The following is an 8,071-nucleotide window of genomic DNA, read 5'->3' as shown; positions in this document are numbered from 1 at the left end:
CTCTCCACTGCATTAGTAGTTTTTCCCTTTTGCTTCCTCACTGTGAATGAAGTTTTCAGCAAAATAGCGATCCTTTCTAAAAAGGTAGAGAGTAGGCTATGTGACCACTAATATAACTGCAGTATTTCCATTTTGCAGATGGGTAATTAAGTTGCATGGTAGCGAAGGCATATTACTGAGGGCCCCATAGCTCCTAAGTGTTGACAGCAAAACAACATTTTAGGCTTTGTGGATGGCAGTCCAGTGTTCTTAACACAACACTAAATTACCTGTTTTGTTAACTCCACATTTATAAATATTTGTGACAGTTTAGGTGAAACTTAATTCTAGTATGTTAACATGAACTCAACATACTTAGTGTCTAATGAGTCTGGGAACATTGGACCTCTCCACAGTCCAGTGAGCAGAGACAGAAAAGAGAAAAACCTACAATCAGGTACCATTGTCGGCCAAAAAAGTTAGCAAACAGCCAGAGGGGTGTCAGAAAAGGGTTCCCATAAGAAGCGTGAAATAAGTCTTAGAGACTGAGTTTGGGACCACCACTTAGAGAGGAGGGTTTGAAGCAGGAAAGGGACGCACAGAGACCTTCATCTTCTAGAGCTCATGTTGGCAGCATGTAGAGTCCACTAAAGGGAAAGGGAGCTGGAGGCCAGTAAGGCCGGAGGTATTTACAGGCATTGAGGTGAGAAATCCGGGATTGGCTAAGGCAATAGGGATAGAGAAGAAACAACAAATTCAAGAGATGTTTGAGAGATCAGTTCAATGTTGCCTGGCCTGGGAGGATGTGGCAGGATGGGTCATCACCTATGATGCTTTTAGTTGCCAGTAACAGAAACTTGACTCAAACTGGCTTAAACTAAAAAGAATATAATGGCTCACATAACAGCTAAGTGCAGAGGACTGGTTGGTCCAGGGGCTCAACAATGTCTTCAGGGACCCAGGTCATCTCCATTCCTCTGCTCTTCCATCTACCCCATGTGACCTTCATCCTCAGTCTGGCTTCCCTCAGGGTGTAGAATGTGGCCACTAGCAATCAAAGCTCCTTGCTTCCTCATTTACATCAACTCAGAGAAGCAGGGAGGGGACAGGAATCTCTATCATAGTGAGTTTCTCTAAGAGCAAGCAGTGGCAAACTCTCAATGGCTCAAATTATTAGGTGAGGTACCTATTCCTGAACCCATCCCTAAGGCCAGGGGAATGCCACATTCTGAATCCCATGTTCTGGGATGGGTTTCCTGAACAGTTAATGAGGATGAGATTATAATGATTTGGACAAATCAATGCCCACCCTGGACCTAGGGTCAATCCCCAATTTAATTAGTCTGGGGAAAGGGTGAAAGGCTGTTGAGAAGTCGTATCCATTAGAATGTTTTTCAGCTGCAAGAAACAGAATACCCTGAATCAAACTGGTTTAAACACGACAGCACAACAAAGTCAATTTATTATCTCACATTACAAGACCTGAGGCAGGGAAGCTCCAGGGTTGTTAATTCAGTAGTTTAATGACACCATCAAGAGTTAAGGTTTTCCCACTATGCATCTTCATTGTAGATTTATCAATATTACCTAAGTCTACCTCTCTTCCAACTTGTAAGGCAGTGGTTGGCAAATTTCTATGACAATGTCCAACAGAAGAAGAGCGGGCCTCCTCCTATGTATCTCTCATAGATGCAAGAGATCCTTTCCCAGAAGCCTCTCTCACAACTCCCCTTACATCGCTATGGCCAGAACTGTGTCACATACCCATGACCAAACCAGTCACGGGCATGAGGAATGAAAAAACTGTGATGAACTTAGACTGATCAGAATCCTTGTCCAGGGCTGGGGATGGCACTGAATTAGGGGTGGTAGGTGGAGGCATGTCTCTGAGCAGAGTACTGTTAGAAAGGAGGAAGGGAGAGTGAACAGGTATTAGGTGGGTACCACCAGTGGCTGCTGCAGAGGTCAACCAGGAAGAGCCCAGAGGAACTTCCAGGTTGGCTGACTGGGCAGATACTGCATCATTAACTGAGATAGAAGACTCAAGGGAGAGATGGTGAATTCACTTTTGAACTGGGGGAAGGGGTTGTTTGTTACCAAAATATTATCTAGAAAAACTGACTAATAGAGCAATTGGTACCAAGAACAGAATGCTGTCCTAAAATGTGTATTGTTGGCTTTGGGGCCCAGTGGTAGGCAGCAAAGAAAATGTAGCCTTTGATCACCTGGAAGACAAACAATATACTAAATAGCTTATGATTTTAGAGAGGTGGGGAAACAGATTATTATGAGTGTGACTTGGTTGCTTTTAGCTGCGTTTGACAGGATTCCACAATAAACAGATGAACTCAGAAAAGAACTTGGTGATTTATAAGCAGGGATGAAAGGAAAAAGAGAGAATCCAGAAGTTCCAGGGTTGATAGATGCAACTGTTGTTCATCTCCAACCAATAAAGGTAGATATGGAGAAATGCTTTGATTTCCGAAGCTGATTAAGTCTCAACTTAAAACTTAGCCTTGGGACAGACCAAGGGGCTGAGCAACACCTCCTAGTAAGTCCTTTGTTGGATAAAATGGCTCAGGGAAAACAGACCAAAGGCATGGTTCTCCCATGGAGGCCTGTTCAAGTTACCTTAGTAATTATGCCCAGAAAGCAAAGAATTATAGGTGTGGTGATTGACACACAGTGTTGACTAGAATCAGACAGGTAAGCACTATCCAAGCGTTCAAGAGCATTGTGAAGCCAAAGACACACCATTCTGGCTTAAAAGGGACTATGACTGTCAAGGAAAAACCTTTGGGCTCTGAAGTTTCTGTGGACAGGAAGGAGGCTGAGAAAGTGACTCAATCCTCATGGAGTGGATATTTTCTATAATAGATATGGCCAAGAAGGATAATGCAGAGGGTAAAGCCAAGAGCCCCAAAGAATGATAACAGGGGACTACTTCCAGGTAGCTGAACTGGGACCAAATGAAAGAACATTTCCTAGACACAGAAAGATTTGGAATTCTAAGAACCACTAATGTTCTTTCTGTTTATGAATGGGAGTGTTAATCTTAGTGCTTATTCTGTCTTTGACCATTGCATGTCAGATATAGGTGTGGGGTAGGGAAACCTTTTCTCTATAAAAGATTAGCTGGGTATAGTGGCATGCACCTGTGGTCCCAGCTACTTGGGAGGCTGAGGTGGGAGGATCACTTGAGCCTGGGAGGTTGAGGCTACAATAAGCTGAGATTGTGCCATTGAACTCCAGTCTAGGTGATGGAGTGAGATCCTGTCTTAAAAACAACAACAACAAAAAGATATAGATGTGGGGTGATAGGTAACATTTGCTTGTTTTTAAGTTCATACATCTCTGGATGAAGAGGAGCAGTATCTGGACATAATGTGGAAATTATCATGAGATACTAAACTTGATACCATGATTGTCTGAGACTTTTGGGTGTCACTCTTTAGGGAGAGTGAGTATGTTTTTTCTGTGAAAAGGGAGACATGAACATTTATGACTAAGAAGGTGGGCTGTAATAGAGGGTATTATTGTTCCCAGTTAATTGCTTCTCTCCCTGTAAGAGGATTATACAGTGTTAAACATGGTTACGCATTTGCAGTTCCGCTAGAGGAGGAGTATTCATATGTCCATGCCTAAAGTCATAGGACTTTGTGCACAGAATGAGTAAAAGTGACATATACCATTTCTGAGCAAAAGCTTGTGAGCCATTGTACGGTTTGCCATTTCTCTTTTGCCTCTGCAGCAAGACCAAGATGGGGGATACTTCTTCAGCCTGAGCAGCAAATAGGAAGGCAGATGGGGCAAAACCATAGCTGACCCATTGTCACCACCATGTAACCTGAACAAGACATATGTGTTCATTCTCATAAGCAAATGAGATTTTTTTATATTGTTTGTTACAGCAGCATAAACAGGTAAAAGTTGACTAACACAGATGGCTTCCATTTGGGCCCAGCCAATGGAGACACAGGCAGGAGACTGGAGGAGTGGTTGAGGAAGGGAAGGGGTGTGTCTCCCTTCCTTTTCTGCCCTAGGCAGCATCTCCAGCAGCAACTCTGTACAGATGAACAGGCCCACTGAGCTGCCATCTCCACCCAGAGACCCTGCACTCCTCCCTTTGGGTGACTGTGCCTCTTCCTCCCATCTCTCCAGCTTAGAGATGATAGTGGCTTCCTGCCATTGCCAATCTCTATTTGGTTTCTCAACTCTTCTATTACCTATTGACCAATTCCCTGCCATAAAGTTCCTGTCTTAAACACTCTGAGTAGCTTTTGTTTCTCTGGTTGACTTCAGCTGATACACCATCCTATGTACAAAGTTTGGAGTAACTTAATCTCAGATGTCTCAAACTTCGTTTGGAAAAAAGATATATCTGCTTTTATAATTTTTTTTTACCATCTTAACCATTTTTAAATGTACAGTTCAGTGGCATGAACACTCATATTTACAACCATAACCACCATCCATCTCCAGAACTTCTTTCTTTTCTTTCTTTTTTTCTTTTCTTTTTTTTTTTTTTTTTTTTTTTTTGAGACAGTCTCGCTCTGTTGCCTAGACTGGAGTGCAGTGGCACGATCTCGGCTCACTGCAACCTCTGCCTCCCGGGTTAAAGTGATTCTCCTGCCTCTGTCTCCCGAGTAGCTGGGACTACAGGTGCATACCACCAGGCCCAGCTAATTTTTTGTATTTTTAGTAGGGACGGGGTTTTGCCATGTTGGCCAGGCTGGTCTTGAACTCCTGACCTCAAGTGATCCATCCACCTCGGCCTCCCAAAGTGCTGGGATTACAGGCGTGAGCCATGGCACCCAGCCTCCAGAATTTTTTCATCTCCCCAAACTGAAACTCCACATCCATTAAACAATAACTACTTTTTCCTCCTTCCTTCTAGGCCCTGACAACCACCACTCTTCTTTCTGTCTCTGAATTCCACTATTCTATGTACCTCATGTAAGTGGAGGTACACACTATTGGCCCTTTTCTTGTTTGGCTTATTTCACTGAACATAATAATAGATTTCAATATAAATTTGAAAGTTTTCATATTATAGGACCTCTAGGTGGTAGCTGACACCAAAGATATACATGAGATAACCTAGACAGAGAGTATCTCTCTAGAGAGAGAGAGAACATGAGAAATAAGAAAGACAATGATGATTAAGATGATGAAATGAAGAAGGCTGAGAGGGAGAATGAGAAATGAGTAGCAAAGAAGTAGGAAGAACATGAGAAGAGAATGTAGTCTTGGCTGGGCACGGTGGCTCACATCTGTAGTCCTAGCACTTTGGGAGGCTGAGGTGGGTGGATCATTTGAGGCCAGGAGTTCAAGACCAGCCTGGCCAACATGGCGAAAGTTCATGTCTTCAAGTTACATCCATGTTGTAGCATGTGTTAGAATTTCATTCCTTTTTCAAGCTACCAGTCTGTCTTAGCCAAGATATTTTTGGTTTCAAGTCATAGAAACTTTCCATTTAACAGGTTCAAACTGCATGGAATTTGTTATCTAATGAAACAAGAAGTTCAGAGGCAAAGTAGTTCCAGGGTTAGTTAAATCAGTAGCTCAAAAATATCTTTTTTTTGTTTTTTTTGAGACGGAGTCTGGCTCTGCTGCCCAGGCTGAAGTGCAGTGGCGCGATCTCGGCTCACTGCAAGCTCTGCCTCCTGGGTTCACGCCATTCTCCTGCCTCAGCCTCCCGAGTAGCTAGGACTATAGGCGCCCGCCACCATGCCCGGCTAATTTTTTTTTTTTTTTTTTTTTTTGTATTTTTAATAGAGACAGGGTTTCACCGTGTTAGCCAGGATGGTCTTTATCTACTGACCTTGTGATCCACCTGCCTCAGCCTCCCAAAGTGCTGGGATTACAGGCGTGAGCCACCGCACCTGGCCAGTAATATCTTAAGAACACAAGTTATTTGCATCTTTCTGTTTTGCTGATTTCTGTATGGCAGCTTGGTTCCCAGGCAAACTCTCCTTATGGTGGAGATCTCATAAGAAAACTGCAGCACTATTAGCCATTTGTATTAATCAGCTCTTGCTAGATTATGCTGCTGTAATGAACAGCCCCCAAATCTCTGTGACTTCAAACAAGCATCCAGAACTATACTCTTCTTAAGATAAAGGAAAGATGTTCCAGAAACCCTCTAGCAGCCTTCCCTGCTAGAGGGACAGTACTGTATCACATTTACATGACTGAAAAAAATCACTGGCAATCATGATTGTCTTTGCTCATTTAAAACTCATTCCTTGGCCAGGCGCAGTGGCTCATGCCTGTAATCCCAGCACTTTGGGAGGCTGAGGCAGGCAGGTCATGAGGTCAAGAGATTGAGACCATCCTAGCCAACATGGTGAAACCCTGTCTCTACTAAAAATACAAAAATTAGCAGGCGTGGTGGCGTGCACCTGTAATCCCAGCTACTTGGGAGGCTGAGGCAGGAGACTCGCTTGAACCCAGGAGGGCAGAGGTTGCAGTGAGCTGAGATCACGCCACTGCACTCCAACCTGGCGACAGAGGGAGACTCCGTCTCAAAAAAACAAACAAAAAAACTTCATTTCATGAAGATGAAGGAAGGGCTGGCTGCTCTGAGGCAAAGGTGTGCACAGGTGAGCAGCTTCTTTTTATTTTATTTTATTTATTTTTTGAGACAGAGGTTTTCTTTTGTTGCTCAGGCTGAAGTGCAATGGTGTGATCTTGGCTCATTGCAACCTCTGCCTCCTGGGTTTAAGCGATTCTCCTGCCTCACCCTCCTGAGTAGCCGCGATTACAGACACGTGCCAACATGCCCAGCTGATTTTTGTATTTTTAGTAGAGACGGGGTTTTGCCATGTTGGGCAGGTTAGTCTTGAACTCCTGACCTCAGGTGATCCGTCCTCCTCAGCCTCCTAAAGTGCTGGGATTACAGGCATGAGCCACCGCAACGGGTCTCTTGAACAAAACCAGGATTCTGTTAGAAAACAGAAGGTAATATGGCCATTGGGCAGGGAGCTAGGAGTGTTTGGTATAATACCCTCCATCTCACCCACTCTCTCTCAGCAAATGACATACTATTCAACTCAACCAGTTCTTGTAGCGAGAAACCTGGGACTCATCCTCAGATCTCCACCTCTCTCCTCTTCCACACTATTCAATCAATAATTCCATTGATTCTACCTTGAACACAGCTCTGTAATCAGCCTTCTCTTTTGCTGCCCAAGTTCAGGAAACCACCATTATCTTTCATCTGGGGCCGTGCAGTGGACTGCATTGGTCTCCCTGCGTCTAGTCTTACTAAACCTTAATCCAAGTTCTAAGCTGCTGATAGTACCTTTTCTTAATGCAATTCTGATCATGTTATTTTCCCATGAAAAACCCTTCTTAAGTTTCCCATTGCTCTTAGGAGAAAGTTCAATCCTCATATCATGCCTTCCAAGGCTTTCTAGCATTTGGCCCTGACTATTTCTCTCCATTACTATTAATGTAAAGGTGGAAAATACCTTCTTAAGTACATTAGTTTGACAAAGAAGGAGTCCATCTCTTCTGAAATATTATCTTTCTCAGTGACCAAATCTAGTGACACTTTTCAGTCCATATCCTGTCCCTTGATGGATTTGGCCCTGATTATTTGCTTCCAAGACTTTCTAGCATTTGGCCCTGACTATTTCTCTAGTCTCACTTCTTTTTTTTTTTTTTTTTTTTTTGAGATGGAGTCTTGCTTTGTTGCTAGGCTGGAGTGCAGTGGTGCGATCTCAGCTCACTGCAACCTCTGCCTTCCGGGTTCAAGAGATTCTCTTGCCTCAGCCTCCTGAGCAGCTGGGATTACAGGTGCGTGCCACTACGTCCAGCTTATTTTTGTATATTTTTAAATAGAGACGGGTTTCACCATGTTGGTCAGGCTGGTCTCGAACTCCTGACCTCATGATCCGCTGGCCTTGGCCTCCCAAAGTGTTGGGATTACAGGCGTGAGCCACCGCGCCCGGCCTAGTCTCACCTAACTGTTTTCTGGCTTTTGCCTTGTCCCCTTTGCCTTATTAATTCCATCTCATCATTCAGATTGCAGGTTACAGGTCACGTCCTTGAAGAGGTTTTCTTTTTTTTTTTTTTTTTTTTGAGA

This window comes from Nomascus leucogenys, chromosome 18 (assembly GCF_006542625.1).
Source record: "Nomascus leucogenys isolate Asia chromosome 18, Asia_NLE_v1, whole genome shotgun sequence".
NCBI lineage: Eukaryota > Metazoa > Chordata > Mammalia > Primates > Hylobatidae > Nomascus > Nomascus leucogenys.
This window is presented reverse-complemented; position numbering follows the sequence as displayed.